Source organism: Tiliqua scincoides, chromosome 11 (assembly GCF_035046505.1).
Source record: "Tiliqua scincoides isolate rTilSci1 chromosome 11, rTilSci1.hap2, whole genome shotgun sequence".
Taxonomy (NCBI): domain Eukaryota; kingdom Metazoa; phylum Chordata; class Lepidosauria; order Squamata; family Scincidae; genus Tiliqua; species Tiliqua scincoides.
Genome location: NC_089831.1, coordinates 2,250,271 through 2,256,938, shown reverse-complemented (window position 1 = coordinate 2,256,938; position 6,668 = coordinate 2,250,271). Strand labels below are relative to the sequence as shown.

General features: G+C 46.0%; 1 pseudogene; it reads left to right on the top strand.

Moving 5' to 3' along the window:
• Positions 1-6,239: 6,239 nt before the first annotated feature.
• On the top strand, positions 6,240-6,353 carry LOC136662764 (5S ribosomal RNA; annotated as a pseudogene).
• Positions 6,354-6,668: the final 315 nt, after the last annotated feature.

Sequence of the window (6,668 nt, the reverse complement as noted above, 5' to 3'; positions counted from 1 at the left end):
CTTGCATTAATAAGTAACCTTAACCCCTTCTTATTTAAGCCAAGACAGAACTATGTGTTTGTGTTTATAATCAGCCATGCTTCCTTTACAGTGGAAAAATAATGACCTTGAACATCTTCTTGAAAAAGAACCATTTCCTAGACTGTACGTTCCCAAGGAAAACCACTTCTTCACCTTGTGAATCATTCAGAAAAAACAGAGACTTCTGGCATGAGCGCACACCTTGTCCTCATGCAAATGCCCAGTTTTCTAATGGGAGCAGATTTGAGGAGCCAAGTCTCCAGGAACCAGCAGCAATCTCCATGTAACTCCTGGAGATTTTAACAGGGTGCCCTGGTATGATGACATGATGTGACACTGGAAAAGAAACTCTCCAGAAATAGCTTCAAAGTGGGCGACCCTAGATTGAATGCAGCTCTACCCAGCAGTGGTGTAGCTAAGGGGGACCAGAGGGGGACAATGGCCCTGGGTACCGTGCTTTTAGGGGGTGTCAAAGGAGTGCCTTAGAAAGGCACTTCTGGTTTTTGGTGAAAACCTCCAGGAGGCCTTCTGAGACCTAGAGGGATGTATGCAGGGTGTTAAACATTTACGGGACTTGAGTGCCAGCTATGCCACTGCTCCCCATATAATCTCCCAAAAGGGCAGTAGAAGTTTGCACCAGGGCAGAGGGAAAAATCCTAGCCAAGGAACATGAAGAAACTATCAGTGGCATAGCTAGAGGGGGTGCAAAGCACTAATTTTTGCAGGGAGCCTCACTGTAGTGGGCAAACAGCCCCTCCCCCTCCGAGCCATTCCAGGCAGTGGGAACAAAACTACTCTGAAGGGGAGGGGCTACTTGCATGTCAAGGCTCCCTGCAAACTTTAGCGCTTTGCACCTCCTATAAGGAATTTTCCATTTGTCTTTGAGTCTCACAGAATCTGTGCATGCAAGTTGGAAAGCAGCTAATGAAAGCAAAACCCAAGACAATTTGGGAAGCACATCACCAATTCCCTAGTCCCAGATCTCTCTCTCTCTCTCTCTCTCTCTCTCTCTCTCTCTCTCTCTCACACACACACACACACACACACACACACACACACAATCTAGATGTTGGCACTGTAATACTGTGGACACTATTCTTATACCTCCCTGTATTACAATCTCTGCACATGAACTGGAGGTTGTCCATGACTTTGTGTACCTTGGCTCAACGATCTCTGACACTCTTTCTCTCGATACCGAGCTAAACAAACGCATCGGTAAAGCAGCTACCACGTTTTCCAGACTCACAAAGAGAGTCTGGTCCAACAAGAAGCTGACGGAACATACCAAGATCCAGGTCTACAGAGCTTGCGTCCTGAGTACACTTCTGTACTGCAGCGAGTCATGGACTCTTCACTCACAACAGGAGAGGAAACTGAATGCTTTCCACATGTGCTGCCTCCGACGTATTCTCGGCATCACCTAGCAGGACAAAGTTCCAAACAACAGTCCTGGAACGTGCTGGAATCCCTAGCATGTATGCACTACTGAAACAGAGACGCCTGCTTTGGCTCGGTCATGTCATGAGAATGGATGATGGCCGGATCCCAAAGGATCTCCTCTATGGAGAACTCGTGCAAGGAAAGCGCCCTACAGGTAGACCACAGCTGCCATACAAGGACATCTGCAAGAGGGATCTGAAGGCCTTAGGAGTGGACCTCAACAAGTGGGAAACCCTGGCCTCTGAGCGGCCCGCTTGGAGGCAGGCATGTGCAAGTTTGAAGAGACACTTGGCCAACAGTCTGAGACTAAGAGGCAAAGAAGGAAGGCCCATAGCCAGGGAGACAGGCCAGGGACAGACTGCACTTGCTCCCAGTGTGGAAGGGATTGTCACTCCCGAATCGGCCTTTTCAGCCACACTAGACGCTGTTCCAGAACCACCTTTCAGAGCGCGATACCATAGTCTTTCGAGACTGAAGGTTGCCAACTACTATTCTTATACATACGCTTTGGTCATGGTCTGCAGTAGGTTGCTTTTGAAGTGAAGTTATTAATATCATAAATACCATTTTATAGCAACCTTTGGTATTTATTGATGCATATGTTATTTTATCTACCTGCAGCTTGGAGGTTAATTATGGCTCAACGGAAATGAACTCTTTCTGCCCTTACGATGGCTGAAAGACTGATATTAAAGAATTAGAAGAAAAAATGCCCTCCTATTATTGTTTAGTGGATGGATAGCTTTTTGATTCAATTGACTTTTGAGCGAATTACCAATGACAATTGCAACTGGATATACGACTATTTCAGACAATTTGAAAGCCATTTCTCTAGAAAATGTCCATAGCCATGGGAAGTATGTAATCTTACGCAATATGTTTGATTGCTTAAATATCTTTTAAACCAAAAATCTCATTTATTAATGATTAATTTTGTATTCATAATAAGTCCAGCCTATTTATGCACGGATTTTTTATACACGGATTTGACTTAACACGAATGGCCCCTGCAAAAGAGAAGGAATGTGCTGATCCCTGGAGAAGGGGAAAAATGCATCTCTTTAAAATCAGTTAAAAAAACTGAACAGTCCTTTAACAACAACCTCCTTAATGAGAATGAGAGAGAGAAGGCAGCTGGCTGACAATCCATCAATCCTTCTCTCTCCAGCAGCCCCTCCCTTCCCCCCAGCATATTTGCATTGGTGAAGGGAGGGGCTGAGTGAAGTGGTTGGAAGACTGATTGATGGATTGTCTTGTTAATGACTCTTATCTTACATAAGGTCAGCAAGGCTGTTTTTAAATCACTGGAGCAAAGAAACTTTGTTTTTTAAATTGATTTGCTGTAGTGTGGTTTTTTGCCATCCAGGTGAGTGCTTGGAAAGGAACCCAAGCGAATAATTAGTCTCAGCCTGTATTCATAATACTTGTGTGGTTTTGTTTTTTTGTTATGTCTTAGTTTATTTTGTGTATTCTATATTTCTTTTATATATAAATGAAAATAAAGCATTAAAACAAAACAAAAAGGTTTTGGAGCTACCCAGAGATCTGGCCTCACTCAGCCAGAAATGGGCTGCCCCACTTCCCAGGTTGGTTGCTTCCCATCATTGGTTCCCACTTCCCATCATTGGTTGGCACCTACCCAGACCTCCCATAACAATCTTTGCCAATCTTGCCCCCTCACCTACTTTTGGTTGGCTCTGGCACCAACATGCTTTGTCACTGAGACTGTTCAGTTGACAAAGATCTTTTTCTACACAGCCCCAAACAAAGCTGTTCAGCCACTCAGAAAGGCTGTTCCAGGTCCACAGAAACTTCCTGAGTTCCTGCTTCTGAGGCCCTTGTGGAGGGTTAAGAGCTCTGCTAAGCATTTGAGTGCAGAGATGGGGGACTGAGAAGGCAGTGGAGAAACCTTGGAGGTTTTCCTGCATGGAAAAACTCCCTGGAAACCTCCAGGATCTGACTGACAGTCTGATCCTCCCCCGGTCTGCCTGCTGTCTTCCTTCTTTTGGTGTTGTGGTGGAGTTCAACTGAGGTTTTAAGAATGATGTGCAAGAGCTCTCATTTGGGGGCCACTCTTGAAACCTGTGCATGTTGCACTCAGCTGAGCTGAGGGCGCTATGCAACAAAGGGCACATCTCCCTCCCTCACCCTCTGGCAGCTTTCCCTTTGGGCAGGCAGCCTGTCCATGGCGGGACCCAGCAGCTTTCTATCCTAGCTGGTGAGGACAGTGAGCAGCTATTCTTCAGCTGCTGCTGCCATCAATTTTTGTACAACCTAGCCTGCCTCCAAGAGGTGAGGTGTGTGCCCACACCAGCACAAACACACACAGAACACACAGTGACGACTTTCTCTTAAAATGTTCAGCGTCTATTCAGGGGGGGCAGAGAAATAGAAAAATGCAAGAGACATGGCAATGGGGGAAAAATATTTCCCCATGCATGCAAAGCGATGAAAGGAGGAGACACAGATGGCAAGAAGGTAATTGATATGGGCAGTTCTTAAAATCATGCATTAGCTGACTTTCTCTTGCATACCAGTAAAAAATGAAATAACTAACTATATGGACAACAAACCCATGTTATATATCCCAACCCTATTATTATTTATCCCAGCCATAACCCTATCTTTGCATTTTAAAATTTAAAAGTACACCTAATAGAAATATACATATATTGGAACACAATTGCAAAAAAAATAAATAAATAGGTGCAAATGTCCAGTGCTGGGATGCATTTGATCGGGACATGGTTATCCAGGATACAGTGGTCTTGTCACTCTCTTGACCCCCGAGGTGGCATGCCAAATGTTGCCCCCCTTACCCAGCAATGCCCTGGCCTATGCCCCCCCCCACTCCCGGATTGGAAAAGCAAAATGGCCCAGACAAGAAAACATGAAGAATGGTGAGCTCTAGAGCATCTGCCTCTTCCACTCCACCCCGCCTCCCTTTTCCAATCCAGGGGGTGGAAGGACACAGGTGGGCCTTCAATTGGCTTGCTGGATGGGCCAGACCCTGAGACACGAATTTCAGGAGGCAGCAAAACATGCACTGTGACATATTCTATAAGTGATCCAAGGGGGAAGGGCAAGGACTGAATCCCAGTGGTGCGATGGGTTCCTTCACAGCACTTCCCGAACAGGTTCAGATCTTACTGGCATCACACCCTGCTGGGTACAATCCAGTATCAAAATCACACATACCATTTCTTTGAATGGTCCAGTCCACCATTTTTCAAATGGTGCATTTGAAAAAAGTATTTCTTCTTTTTGCTTCCTCTTTCAGAATTGGCTGTAGTTAGAATGTGCATTTACAGAAAAAAATAAAGTTAATTACAGTATTATTTTTCAGTCATCTTTTTCCTGAAGTTTTCTATTCGGACAGTAGGGGGCAGTCATATCCTTTTAGCCAGCTCAGAAAGCGGTTTCCAAGATTTCTGCCCTTTGTTACTTGCTAAAAGCTCACATTGTATATTTAAAAAGCCAAAAGATTTTCTTGCAGTCTTGAGTATGCTAAGCCAATCTGAGGGGGTAACAAATAAGAGCAGCCAACCCACCCACCCCATGGAAGGGGAGGGATTTATATTGGTGGGGTATATCTTCCAGTCTGGACAGCAGAAAGAATCCATGAAGTTTTGCATAAATAGTGAAAACTGGGAAGTCTTGTCATTTTGGGCCCAGTCCTACCCACCTTTCCAGTGCTGATGCAGCTGTGCTAACAGGGCATGTGCTGCATCCTTTGTTGCGGGGGCATCACGGAGGCCTCCCCAAGGTAAGGGAACATTTGTTCTCTTACCTTAGGGCTGCATTGCAGCTGCATCAGCACTGGAAAGTTGGAAAGGATTGGGCCCTTTGTGGGATTGCTTTTTTTTTTTTTAACCTTAAAATATTTTAGAAAGGGGAAAAGTAAAGTTAAAAATTTCCCTTTTATAGACAATAAATCAAGACTTATTTCTTGATTTCCAACAGGAGAGGAAGTTTCCAACAGGAAACTCAGTTTCCAGTTTTACTCAGTTTCCAGTTTCCAGTTTCCAAACTCAGTTTCCAAACTCCAGTTTCCAAACTCAGTTTCCAGTTTCCAACAGGAGAGGAAACTGAGCGCTTTCCACATGCGCTGCCTCCGACGCATCCTCGGCATCACCTGGCAGGACAAAGTTCCAAACAACACAGTCCTGGAACGTGCTGGAATCCCTAGCATGTATTCACTGCTGAAACAGAGACGCCTGCGTTGGCTTGGTCATGTCGTGAGAATGGATGATGGCCGGATCCCAAAGGATCTCCTCTATGGAGAACTCGTGCAAGGAAAGCGCCCTACAGGTAGACCACAGCTGCGATACAAGGACATCTGCAAGAGGGATCTGAAGGCCTTAGGGATGGACCTCAACAAGTGGGAAACCCTGGCCTCTGAGCGGCCCGCTTGGAGGCAGGCTGTGCAGCATGGCCTTTCCCAGTTTGAAGAGACACTTTGCCAACAGTCTGAGGCTAAGAGGCAAAGAAGGAAGGCCCATAGCCAGGGAGACAGACCAGGGACAGACTGCACTTGCTCCCGGTGTGGAAGGGATTGTCACTCCCGGATTGGCCTTTTCAGCCACACTAGACGCTGTGCCAGAACCACCTTTCAGAGCGCGATACCATAGTCTTTCGAGACTGAAGGTTGCCAATACAAATACAAAATCAAGACTTGATGCTCCACTTGCCAAGAATACCCAAAATTAAGGTTTCCCCAGGTGCAAATCTAATTTCTCAGCCACAGAATTACACCAGCCCTATTTACCGATCATCTCTACTGTTACCTTGTAGATGCCCGATCTCATCTGAACTTGGAAGCTAAGCAGGGTTAGGCCTGGTTAGTACTTGGATGGGAGACTGCCTGGGAATACCGGGTGCTGTAGGCTTATACCATGATCTCGGAAGCTAAGCAGGGTCAGGCCTGGTTAGTACATGGATGGGAGACCGCCGGGAATACTGGGTGCTGTAGGCTTATACCATAGTCTTTCGAGACTGAAGGTTGCCAAATATCTACCCCACCTTCCCTCCCATGTTCTACCAACTGATCCAGGAGGAAGCAACCCACCCTCTCTCCTGCTCCAAGACTTCCAGGGGAGAGGCAGGCCTCCTTGCAGTCTTTGTTGTGGCCTTGCCACTAGGTGGCTCTTTCCCTACAACTTTCAAAAACAGGAACTGCAAATGACCACCAGGTTTGTTTTCCA